The sequence below is a fragment of the Ranitomeya imitator genome, chromosome 2 (assembly GCF_032444005.1).
Source record: "Ranitomeya imitator isolate aRanImi1 chromosome 2, aRanImi1.pri, whole genome shotgun sequence".
NCBI lineage: Eukaryota > Metazoa > Chordata > Amphibia > Anura > Dendrobatidae > Ranitomeya > Ranitomeya imitator.
Window position 1 is genome coordinate 53,013,429 of NC_091283.1, and position 14,131 is coordinate 53,027,559.

The 14,131-nt window shown below is 39.8% G+C and overlaps 1 pseudogene; it reads right to left on the reverse strand.

The window, feature by feature from the left end:
• Positions 1-4,855: 4,855 nt before the first annotated feature.
• Positions 4,856-14,131, reverse strand: part of LOC138661805 (cytochrome P450 2F2-like) — a 58,264-nt pseudogene continuing 48,988 nt past the window's right edge.

Below are 14,131 nucleotides of genomic sequence, written 5' to 3' on the forward strand. Positions count from 1 at the left end.
CTGTATTATTCTGTATATATACACTTCACAGTACCACTTCTCCTGTCCTGTTTACTGGGCGTAATTATCAGTATCTGTATTATCCTCTATATATACACTGCACAGTACCACTTCTTCTGTCCTGTATACTGGGTGTAATTCTCAGTATCTGTATTATTCTGTATATATACACTGCACAGTACCACTTATCCTGTCCTGTATACTGGGTGTAATTCTCAGTATCTGTATTATTCTGTATATATACACAATGCACAGTGCCCCTTATCCTGTCCTGTATACTGGGTGTAATTATTAGTATCTGTATTATCCTCTATATATACACTGCACAGTACCACTTCTCCTGTCCTGTATACTGGGTGTAATTCTCAGTATCTGTATTATTCTGTATATATACACTGCACAGTACCACTTATCCTGTCCTGTATACTGGGTGTAATTCTCAGTATCTGTATTATTCTGTATATATACACAATGCACAGTGCCCCTTATCCTGTCCTGTATACTGGGTGTAATTATTAGTATCTGTATTATTCTGTATATATACACTGCACAGTACCACTTCTCCTGTCCTGTATACTGGGTGTAATTCTCAGTATCTGTATTATTCTGTATATATACACTGCACAGTACCACTTCTCCTGTCCTGTATACTGGGTGTAATTCTCAGTTTCTGTATTATTCTGTATATATACACTGCACAGTACCACTTCTCCTGTCCTGTATACTGGGTGTAATTGTCAGGATCTGTATTATTCTGTATATATACACTGCACAGTACCACTTCTGTCCTGTATAGTGGGTGTAATTCTCAGTATCTGTATTATTCTGTATATATACACTGCACAGTACCACTTCTCCTGTCCTGTATACTGGGTGTAATTCTCAGTATCTGTATTATTCTGTATATATACACTGCACAGTACCACTTCTTCTGCCCTGTATACTGGGTGTAATTCTCAGTATCTGTATTATTCTGTATATATACACTGCACAGTACCACTTCTTCTGCCCTGTATACTGGGTGTAATTATCAGTATCTGTATTATTCTGTATATATACACTGCACAGTACCACTTCTCCTGTCCTGTATACTGGGTGTAATTGTCAGGATCTGTATTATTCTGTATATATACACTGCACAGTACCACTTCTCCTGTCCTGTATACTGGGTGTAATTCTCAGTATCTGTATTATTCTGTATATATACACTGCACAGTACCACTTCTCCTGTCCTGTATACTGGGTGTAATTCTCAGTATCTGTATTATTCTGTATATATACACTGCACAGTACCACTTCTTCTGCCCTGTATACTGGGTGTAATTCTCAGTATCTGTATTATTCTGTATATATACACTGCACAGTACCACTCCTCCTGTCCTGTATACTGGGTGTAATTCTCAGTATCTGTATTATTCTGAATATACACACTGCACAGTACCCCTTATCCTGTCCTGTATACTGGGTGTAATTATTAGTATCTGTATTATCCTCTATATATACACTGCACAGTACCACTTCTTCTGTCCTCTATACTGGGTGTAATTATTAGTATCTGTATTATTCTGTATATATACACTGCACAGTACCACTTCTTGTGCCCTGTATACTGGGTGTAATTCTCAGTATCTGTATTATTCTGTATATATACACTGCACAGTACCACTTCTCCTGTCCTGTATACTGGGTGTAATTCTCAGTATCTGTATTATTCTGTATATATACACTGCACAGTACCACTTCTTCTGCCCTGTATACTGGGTGTAATTATCAGTATCTGTATTATTCTGTGTGTATATACACTGCACAGTACCACTTCTCCTGTCCTGTATACTGGGTGTAATTCTCAGTATCTGTATTATTCTGTATATATACACTGCACAGTACCACTTCTTCTGCCCTGTATACTGGGTGTAATTATCAGTATCTGTATTATTCTGTATATATACACTTCACAGTACCACTTCTCCTGTCCTGTTTACTGGGCGTAATTATCAGTATCTGTATTATCCTCTATATATACACTGCACAGTACCACTTCTCCTGTCCTGTATACTGGGTGTAATTCTCAGTATCTGTATTTTTCTGTATATATACACTGCACAGTACTACTTCTGTCCTGTATACTGGGTGTAATTATCAGTATCTGTATTTTTCTGTATATATACACTGCACAGTACCACTCCTCCTGTCCTGTATACTGGGTGTAATTATCAGTATCTTTATTATTCTGTATATACACACTGCACAGTACCACTCCTCCTGTCCTGTTTACTGGGTGTAATTATTAGTATCTGTATTATTCTGTATATATACACTGCACAGTACCACTTCTCCTGTTCTGTATACTGGGTGTAATTCTCAGTATCTGTATTATTCTGTATATATACACTGCACAGTACCACTCCTCCTGTCCTGTATACTGGGTGTAATTTTCAGTATCTGTATTATTCTGTATATATACACTGCACAGTACCACTCCTCCTGTCCTGTATACTGGGTGTAATTATCAGTATCTTTATTATTCTGTATATACACACTGCACAGTACCACTCCTCCTGTCCTGTATACTGGGTGTAATTATCAGTATCTGTATTATTCTGTATATATACACTGCACAGTACCACTTCTCCTGTTCTGTATACTGGGTGTAATTCTCAGTATCTGCATTATTCTGTATATATACACTGCACAGTACCACTTCTGTCCTGTATACTGGGTGTAATTTTCAGTATCTGTATTTTTCTGTATATATACACTGCACAGTACCACTTCTGTCCTGTATACTGGGTGTAATTTTCAGTATCTGTATTATTCTGTATATATACACTGCACAGTACCACTTCTCCTGTCCTGTATACTGGGTGTAATTATTAGTATCTGTATTATCCTCTATATATACACTGCACAGTACCACTTCTGTCCTGTATATTGGGTGTAATTATCAGTATCTGTATTTTTCTGTATATATACACAGTACAGTACCACTTCTGTCCTGTATACTGGGTGTAATTCTCAGTATCTGTATTATTCTGTATATATACACTGCACAGTACCACTTCTCCTGTTCTGTATACTGGGTGTAATTCTCAGTATCTGTATTATTCTGTATATATACACTGCACAGTACCACTTCTGTCCTGTATACTGGGTGTAATTTTCAGTATCTGTATTTTTCTGTATATATACACTGCACAGTACCATTTCTCCTGTTCTGTATACTGGGTGTAATTGTCAGGATCTGTATTATTCTGTATATATACACTGCACAGTACCACTTCTGTCCTGTATACTGGGTGTAATTTTCAGTATCTGTATTTTTCTGTATATATACACTGCACAGTACCACTTCTGTCCTGTATACTGGGTGTAATTTTCAGTATCTGTATTTTTCTGTATATATACACTGCACAGTACCACTTCTCCTGTCCTGTATACTGGGTGTAATTGTCAGGATCTGTATTATTCTGTATATATACACTGCACAGTACCACTTCTGTCCTGTATACTGGGTGTAATTTTCAGTATCTGTATTTTTCTGTATATATACACTGCACAGTACCATTTCTCCTGTTCTGTATACTGGGTGTAATTGTCAGGATCTGTATTATTCTGTATATATACACTGCACAGTACCACTTCTGTCCTGTATACTGGGTGTAATTTTCAGTATCTGTATTTTTCTGTATATATACACTGCACAGTACCACTTCTGTCCTGTATACTGGGTGTAATTTTCAGTATCTGTATTTTTCTGTATATATACACTGCACAGTACCACTTCTCCTGTCCTGTATACTGGGTGTAATTATTAGTATCTGTATTATCCTCTATATATACACTGCACAGTACCACTTCTCCTGTCCTTATCAGTATCTGTATTATCCTGTATATATACACTGCACAGTACCACTCCTCCTGTCCTGTATACTGGGTGTAATTATCAGTATCTGTATTTTTCTGTATATATACACAGTACCACTCCTCCTGTCCTGTATATTGGGTGTAATTATTAGTATCTGTATTATCCTCTATATATACACTGCACAGTACCACTTCTGTCCTGTATATTGGGTGTAATTATCAGTATATGTATTATCCTGTATATATACACTGCACAGTACCACTTCTCCTGTCCTTATCAGTATCTGTATTATTCTGTATATGCACACATATTGGTTTATTATTTTCTAAATCCCTATGGGCAAATAAAACAAAATCTTGAAAACCTGTTTAAAAGGATTATCACGAGTTTGAAGGTTATCTCTTATCCTCTGGATAGTGGATAACTCTCCAACTGCTGGGAATCCGACCTCTGGGACCCCCAAAATCCCGAGAACCAGAGCTCTGAAGAACGCCATGTAAATGGAACAATCATATCACTGTTGCACCATTTACCTGTGGCTCTTCAAGTAACTCCTCCAAGAGATTGCTGAGGAGCATGACCAAGCAACCCAAAATTCATTGATTGGGGAGTGTTATCGTTTGTGGGCTGGTGGGATTAGTGTGGCAGAGCTACGTTTTTGTCCCAGTCAGGTTCTGCCAGTCTGTGTCTTCACTCTGAATTCTCATGTGATCTTGGAATAAAAAAACACAAAATAATGCACCAGTGGTGAGTGCCACTTATTTTTCTTCTCTTCATTTTTGAAGATTGTACAGCTGCATAGCTGAGCACCATCATGTCTGACGTTCTGTTTTAACCAGCATTGAATAATCCAGTGGTATATACTTGCAGCAGGGCTGATCGGCTGCTTTTTTTAAAGGAAACCCTAAAAATAACATTTTGTATTTATTGATTTTTTTTTATATCAATGCTCTTCTCAAGTGCTGTACCTGGTAATGCAGCTCCTTTCCAATCTGTAAACTGTTATTTATTCCATAAGCTAATGATACAAATGAGTAATACATGGAATGTTATCTTTCTTCCCTATAAAAAAAATTGCTTCCCGCACTCATGAACACTTCACTAATCTCCTAATCTCTTAGTTTCTTACAACTTATCATATTATTGTTCTTCTTGAGAACATGTTCGGGGTATAAGACATATCTCAAAAGTGGGAGGAACATGGCCAAGTCCACATCCCACCGCAGTGACTGAGATCTTCTCCAGGGACACTGGTGACTTGATTGTGAAGTTCTGCAGAAGTGTGGTGATAAAAATGAAATGCTCCATAAGAGCCAAGCTCTTGCCCGGACAAATTCTTTTACCTGGAAATAAAAGATGGTGAATATAAAAAAACATCTAGAATCGGTGACATATTCGGCTTTATATTACATACACATTCATTTTAAAGGGCTTATCCGGGATTTTTTATTTTTTTACTATGTGCCTAAGAACTAACAAGCAGGTATTTGCTACCTACCTGCTTGTTGTGACTGCCGTGGATTCTCTTTTGCTCTGTTGACGGGGCGTACTGCCGAAGTCATGCTTATTGACAGCCTCTCCCCACTACATAACTGCGGAGAGCCAGCTGGCAATCAGCATGACGCGGTCAGTCACACCCCGTGAAACAAAGCAGCCCAGGAGAGGAAAAGCTGCTCTGTTGACTTGGAGCAAACAAATGTTATATGGCTGGTAACACCCAGCTGTCATTTAATTTATACATTTCCAAGTGGAATATCTCCAGAATTCGATGCCCTGTTTGGTCCAAAATCCATGTTTTCACTAAAATATTAGTGTCAGAAACTAGTTTCATGTCACCCTCACCTGCAGAAAATGGCACCAAGGACTCGTTCTTCATCAGTTTACCATTTTCATCCAAAAAGTTTTTTGGGTCAAAATTCTTAGGGTTCTTGAACTGTGTCTCGTCATTGTGCACACCTGTAAGAACTGGAGTGAAAACTGTTCCCTGTGATTTGGAAAATAATTAGAAAATGATGAGTAAACTTTTTTTAATGCTTTTTTTAATTTTTAATATTTTCCTTTGTCTAAATTGGTACTTACTTTCTTGAATATATAATTGCGAATCTTAGTATCCATGGTCAATTCATGGGGAAGACCCAATGGTGTCACATCACCAAATCTCTGAACTTCATGTATAAAAGCGTCTGTGTACGGCATTTTGAATCTGTCCTCAAAATTTGGTGGACGTTGGCCAATTACGTTGTCTATCTCATTGTAAACTTTCTCTGAGGAAAACAAAAAAATTATAGAATTTTTATATGTTGTTTAAACGGGAGCTATTATCTAAAAATTACCTAATGTTTAAATCATGTTCTCGTGTTATATGTATTTTTTATATAATTTTGGAAATGTTTTTTGTTTCATATTACTATCATTAATTCTTTTCTGTAAGTCGTAATTTTGCAATTTCATGGTACTTAGGTTTTTTTTCACTCAAACCCACTGTTCTTTCAGGAAGAATTTATCACAAGGTTCCAGATTATCAAGGGCAGTATCATAATGACAAGCAACACCGCTTTAACTGATGTCATATTTTTGTCATGATTAATAACAGTTTTATGCCTGAAATGTGTCATTTTATTGCCTTGATGCAATATTATTAATGTACCTGTAATTATATAAACTGTACTAATAAATTGGTGAAGTTTTATATTCAAACAAGTGGATGCCAATGTGTCATGCCGTTCTGTCTGTATCTGCTTTTCGGTGTGACAATGCATGTCTGTGCATGACTTTCCACATGTGTCAGTGCATGCAGTCACAGCCAGATGCCCTGAGCCTCAGTTCCTGCACTGATTGTGCTGTAATGGTTTCGGTTTGTGCTAAGGGTGTGCGTGGCCACACCTCCCCTGTTTTTATCAGGGTTAGGGTGTGTACTTGAAATGCTGTCCCCAGCCAATTGCTGAGGGGCAGATCCTATATAAAGTTCCCCTGCCCTTTGGGCAGGGCTGGAGCTACTCACAAAGCTCCTGAACTTTGCTATGTGTGTTTGTGTTCATGCACCTCTCCTGTCTATGTTTTGGTATCAAAGTCCTTGCCTTGATTCCTGTTCAGTCCTGTTCTGGTGCCTGTCCTGGAGGCGGTATAGCCAGGCCTGAATCCTTGATCCTGTAACTGTCCTGTCTGAACTGTGTTTGCTGTGATTATGTTCCTGGAATACCTCTGCATCTGGAGCCTCACACCCTGTGACTTTGAGTCTCTTGTAACCGATGTTTCTGCTGAGCATCTACAACTCTGTGCTCTTACTACCATGCGGTGTTAACCCTGTTTGGTCCACGTCCAGTACGGCGGTGCTTGCACCATCACGCTTCAGTTCCTTCCTAGGTCTGATGCCCGGAGCCTGACAACCGCAGTCTGGAACCTGATGGCCCTGCTGGAGCTTGGAGCCTGATGACTGGTGCTGCTTGTAGGTCGTGTCGGATGTCCAGAACCGAACGACTCCTGTCTGATGTCTGCCGGTGACCCTGGGTCCAGATGTTCTGATGTTCTGTCTGTACCCTGATGTCGTGCCTGCGTCCTGATGACCTTGTGTACCCTGATGTCCTGTGTCTGATGTCCTGATATAACTTGTGCCCTTGGCTGCCACACCAGTGTCCCAGTCGACGACCTGGGCTGCCACGCCAGTGTCCCAGATGTCTATCCAGTATTCCTGATGTCCTGAGACCTTGCCTGTGTCCTGATGTCTGTCCTGATGTCCTGTCTGTACCCTGATGTCTTGCCTGCATCCTAATGTAAGAAGAAGAAGAACAATATGCGGCACTCACCCCAATATAGCTGTGAAGATCGTGAACTTTATTGGAGAACAACTTGAAAATACATCCGTATTCACATAATTGGAAACGTGAATATAACCACTGAACTAATGTGATTAGTGCATAACTGTGACATATTAAAATAAATCTACATACAGACGGACACTACCTAAAGGATACTTCAAATTTGATATCACATACCATACGATATTATTTTCTTTACAAGTATTATTTGACAAATCAATATTCGACAAATCAGTCTGTATGTAGATTTATTTTAATATGTCATAGTTATGCACTAATCACATTAGTTCAGTGGTTATATTCACGTTTCCAATTATGTGTACATGTTAGAGATCCTTTAAAAGGAAATGACTTGTTGTAATCTACTATCCAGACCCGTCGAAGCACCTGTGTGTGTGAAACGGCCGTCGTCCATGTGCTCCTATACCGCACCCTCATGTTTTACCTGATGTCCTGACGGATGTATTTTCAAGTTGTTCTCCAATAAAGTTCACGATCTTCACAGCTATATTGGGGTGAGTGCCGCATATTGTTCTTCTTCTTCTTACATTTGGACTTGTCGCTGAATATTCCTTATGCTGAGCACCAATACCCTGAGCTTTCGTGACGCCTGACATACAGCTGCCCATTAAGAGTCCCGTTTTGGAATACGTTACTACTCTAGTTCCGTCCTATCTTTGGTATTTCTTGCCTGCATCCTGTTGACCTTGTTTACCCTGATGTCCTGCCTGTGTCCTGATGTCTGGCCTATATGTGCCTCGGTGATCCGTTGGTGCCTTGGGGTCCACTGGGTGGTGCCCTTCTGGAGGTGTGGAATCGAGAGCCTGGCATAGTCATGTTTGGTTTGTGTACTGTGTGACTTTGCTTTGGTGGACTTTGCTTTCTCTGTGCCTGAAGTTATGCGGTGTGGTCGGGTCCTGCGTGTCTCTTTCCTTGTCCTCATGCTCAGCTGCCACAGAGCCCCGGTCTCTGCCCTCCCCTGGTTCGGGTTGCCTGGGTACCCCTCTGCAGTACAGAGGGTCCATATTGCATCCCCGGGGGAGGTTGGTCGGCTTGGGGGCATCTATGGGGCTGGGCCGCATCAGCGGCTGCAGCTCACCATGACACTTTGTTTGCTTTATCTGCATTTCAAGATAAGCAAAGGTTTTTACTTTTTGTGCCAAAGATCTTCATAGCAAATCTACAAGAGCTGGGGAACTTTGTATTTTGTGCTCATCTGATGTCATGTCTGACCATGCTACTCCTCCCTTCCCAACGACTTTTGCCCATGCTCATTAGACACTTCAATACAAAAAGATAGTGTTTAGATCTGAATATTGAGGCTATGTACATGTGTTGTTTCTTGAAACAGCAAGAAGTTAGATTGTAAAAAAGCCCCAGTGGTCAGTGTGAAAATTGCAACATTTATAAAATAAAGGATATTGACCAAATTTTTTTCTTTAAATACTGATTTAAACGATAGGTCAATTTCTGATGATAGCTTTCATTTAAGTTCTCATAAGGCATTTAAAGATGTGTCTGATACTAGTTACATACCTGCTATACTGGGGTATTTCATAAGAAGCAATAATGTAAATCTCATAGTAGCGCTTACTGTTTCTGTCCCACCAAAGAACATGAGCAAAGTATTCATCACCAAAGTATCAGTATTGTAGATATCTGCTTTAGTCTTCCCTTCCTGTGTGTAGACAAGAGAAAATAGTGTATACAATGATAGAAAGTGCTTCTTAATATATATATGGGACAACTGATGGATATTTTTGTTTGGGAGGGGGTTACCTTCTCAATTTTGGTCAAGAAACAGTCAATAAAATCTCTTGGGTTATTACTGTCCAAAGTTTTCATGTTGATCTCCATTTTCTTCCTGATATAGTCTGCCATGAAAGAAAAGTTTTCCATCATTTTATGATGAGGTCCAGGTATATACTTCAGGACATTTGGGTAAATGTTGTATAGCTGAAATAAAAGAAAAAATATTAAATTAGATTAAATAAAAAACAGACACATCTACACCCATGTAAGGCTCCCACAGGAATTTCTGTATGCTCATTAGTTAACATATTCGGTCCTTTCTATAGTTAGGAGCAAACTTATAAATTTAACCAGGAGATGGTAATTCCTAAAAGGAAAATAACATAATTCCAATAATATTGAAAGAAGCACTTCTCCTCCCATCAAAGTTTTTATCCTCTTAGTATTGTGCATTTTTCATAATATATAGGGCTGTGTACTTACAATTGCTCATTTTACCTTTCTACCCAGATAATTTTTCTCTTTTCTGTTCTCTATGTAGAAACAGGAAGACTCTTGTCCCTACATGAATCATCATCTCTTCACCTCCGGACCCAGCTTCTCCCTCCTCTCCCTGCCAGGGACTCTTGCAATAACTCATGACTTGTACAGAGAAAATTTACCTCCTGCTCCTACATCTGCATGCGTCCTGCGTACCTATTTTTAACATTGGGTACGCAGGCCATGTGGATGTATGCGGATACATCCACGTGCGTCATTTTGACGCTGCGCTGAACTGCGTTGAATGCAACAAGTTGCATTTTGTTGCGGTTGGCGCAGCATCAAAACGATGCATGCGGACACATCCGCATGGCCTGCACACCCAATGTTAAAGTTAGGTACGTAGGACACATGCAGATGTAGGCGGAGCTGAATGGAAGAGGTGCGGCAGTGGGTGGGGCTTAACTGAGGAAATACACAGTCCTCCACAGCTCTGCCCAACGCAAATATGAAACTAACCTTAGTCAGTCGTACCATAGGCCAGTTACTAGTTTTGTAAATCTTCATGCACAATGTATAACATGTGTAATATGTATTTCTGCTGTATCATGCACTGACTGTATGTATTATGGTTGTATACAAATTCATCACTTCAATACATTATCATGTTCAATAAAAGCATAGACTCAACCACAGTCTTCTTATTGGACCACGGTATAGTGGTTTATCTGCCTGTATAGCTACATGAGTCTGCCTCATTTAGTGAGGATAGAGCAAAGCTATTTGTAGCTCATACCTTGGTGATCTAAAGCAGCTTAGTGATCAGAATGTTTTGCCCAGTGTGGTGATATGAATAATGGAGTTAAAAATAATGACAAAGGAGGTCTAGGCTTGTGACAAGGGTAAATTCTAGCATTGCTGGTAGCCTAATGTATTAAAAGATTTAGGGTTGCAGTGCAATTAATAATGTGTTTTGCTGAAAATAAGATCTACCCTGAAAATAAGCCCTAGCATGATTTTACAGGATTTTTAGAGTATGCTTGAAATATAAGCCCTACTCCAAAAATAAGCCCTAGTTACAGTCAAGGGCAAGGCCGATGCTAGGAAGGAAGGGGAAATCGTTTGATTGCAGTGATTGCCTCAAAAAGGTTGTGCAACAAAATATTAAGTTAAGGGTACCATCATTTCTGTCAAGGCCTATTTCATGAGTTTTATTTTTTAAAATTCTGTGGAGGCATGGTTAAAAAGCAATGTCTGACTTTCATTTGTTCATTTTCATAGATCTTTTATTTACTACTACTTTTGTCAGATTCAAGTTATTTATGTTAACATTGTGGGTTTTTCTGTGATTAAACAAGTGGTACCAACAATTTTGACCACGTGTGTATGTTTGATTTGGGGGGTGATTTGAACTTTTATATTTTTTTAATTTTTTTATATTTTTAAAAACTTTTGTTAACTTTTGGCATGCTTCAATAGTCTCCACGGGAGACTAGAAGCTGCCATAATCCAATCGGCTCTGCTACATACAAGCAATGATCAAATCGCCTGTATGTAGCACAAGTGCTCTCTTACTATAAGCGCCAACCACCGGGCGGTGCTCATAGCAATCCAGCACTGACAACCATAGAGGTCTGCTGGAGAACCCCGGTTGTCATGCCAACCCATCGGTGACCCGCGATCACGTGACAGGGTCACCGATGGGGGGGATTTCCAACGCGCTTGCATGAGTTAAATGCTGCTGTTAGAGTTTGACAGTGTAATTTAACGGGTCAACAGATCGGGGTTCCACCTGCAGCTATTAGAGGCACATGTCAGCTGTTCAAAACAGCTGACAAGTGCCAGGAAAAATGTGCACTCAGTGCCGGAGTCTAACATCAGAATACATTTACGCCTGATGTCGGAAAGCCGTTACGGACCTTTGGTGACTTCACAGGTCTATTAAGTTCAGTGTTTGTAAATACATACAGTATGTATGTTCAGTGTGTGTATATATACAGTTGTGCTCAAATGTTTACATACCCCGGCAGAATTTTTGCTTTCTTGGTCTTTTTTCAGAGAATATGAATAACGCAAAAAAAATGTACACCACTTATGGTTAGTGGTGGGTGAAGCCATTTATCGTCAAACTACTGTGCTTTCTCTTTTCTAAATCATAATAACAACTTAAAACATCCAAATGACCCTGATCAAAAGTTCACATGCCCCATTTCTTAGCACTGTGTATTTCCCCCTCTAAGTTCAATGACAGCTTGAAGTCTTTTGTGGTAGTTGTGGATGAGGTTATTTATTTTCTCAGGTGGTAAAGCTGCCCACTCTTCTTGGCAAAAAGCCTCCAGTTCCAGTTAATTCCTAGGCTGTCTAGCATGAACTGTGCTCTTGAGATCTCCCCAGAGTGGCTCAATGATATTGAGACTGAGATTGACACTCCTGAACCTTCAATTTGTTCTGCTGTAGCAAATGACAGGTCGACTTGTCCTTGTGTTTTGGGTCGTTGTAATGTTGGAACGGCCAAGTACTGTTAGAATCTATTTTTTTGACCATCCGCCATCTTGTTGTGGTTTTCAGGCTGCTAGCCTTTTTCCCCTAGTGCTGGGTTTGTCCTAGGTCAGGTGTTTGTATCACCCTTTATTACCCAGCACCTGTCTCCCAATCCTTACTGGACAACAGCATTAATCTGCTAGTGTTCTGGCTTGGTGCCTTGTTAGCCTTCTGTGTTTTGTGTTGTGCAGTTCTGGGATCTCTAGTTCTGCCAGTTTTGTTTTTGGTTCTCCTTTCGTTTCTGCAGCTTCCTCTATTTTACTACTAGGAGGTTACCTGTTTTTGTTTTTTGTTCCCAGTTCCTAGATCATTCAGGGATACCCTTCCCCCCACCTGTAGGTCTTTGAGTTTAGTCTAGGAAATGTTGGTGAGTCTATTCACAAGAAACAGCTCACCCACGCCATCATAGGGTTTCAGCCTAGTCATAGTTCAGGGTCAGCTTTTCCCCTTTCTATCCTAGTCCTGAGTTGCAGTTCTGTAACAAGTACGTTCCATGTGCAGCTTCCGGGCTTATTGCAAATTTGCCTCCAGTATTTGATGATGCTGCATTCAACTTTTCTTCAATTTTAACCAAGTTCCAGTGCATTTTGTAGCTCACACATCCCCAGTACATCAGTGATCCACCTCCCTGCTTTACTGTAGGAATGGTGTTCCTTTCATCATAAGCCTTGTTGACCTCTCTCCAAATGTAATGTTTATGGTTGTGGTATTTACACAATAATGGCTACTTCTGGCGACTCGACCATGCAGCCCATTTTTCTTCAAGCGCTTCCTTATTGTGCATTTTGAAACAGCCACACTGCTAGTTTTCAGAGAGTTCTGTCAGCTAATGTTATTTGTGGGTTTTTCTTTGCATCCTGAACACTTTTCCTTGCAGTTGTGGATAAAATTTTTGTTGGTCTACCTGACCGTGGTTTTGATTTTACAGGGACCCTGATTTTCCATTTGTTAATCACAATTGGAACACTGCTGACTGGCATTATTAATTCCGTCGATATCTTTTTGCATCCCTTTCCTGTTTTATACAGTTCCACTACCTTTTCCTGTAGATCCACTGACAGTTCTTTTGCTTTCCCCATGCCTCACAATCCAGAAATGTCAGTGGCTGGATGAAAGATGCAAGAGTCTGTCTGGATCCCAGAAACTCACTCAGCTTTTATGTGCATACACTGATTACCATTTGTAAAGCGTTGCGGAATATGTTGGCGCTATATAAATAAAAAATTATTATTATTATTACCAGCAAACAGGTCAGGATGTTACCCTTAGTAGCCATTCAAACCCATTTTTGTCAACTTCTGTGCATATTATCAGGCCAAAATCACCAGGGTGTGTGAAATTTTGATCAGGGTCATTTGGATTTTTTGGGTTGTCATTATGATTTAAAAAGAGAAAACACAGTAGTTTGGCAATAAATGGCTTTACCCAACCACTAACCGTGAGTGGAGAAAAAGTTTTGGTGTTATCATTCATATTCTCTGAAAAAGGCCAACAAAGCAAAAATTCTGCTGGGGTATGTAAACTTTTGAGCATGACTGTGTGTACATTTCTGACAGAAGAGCAAGGCACTTTTAAGATTCCTAATATATTAAGTGGTTTGTTCCTTTTAATGAATTGGGTGCATCTACCACCCTACCCGTGCCCTCCGCTCCGCTAATGACCTCAGGTTAGCATCCTC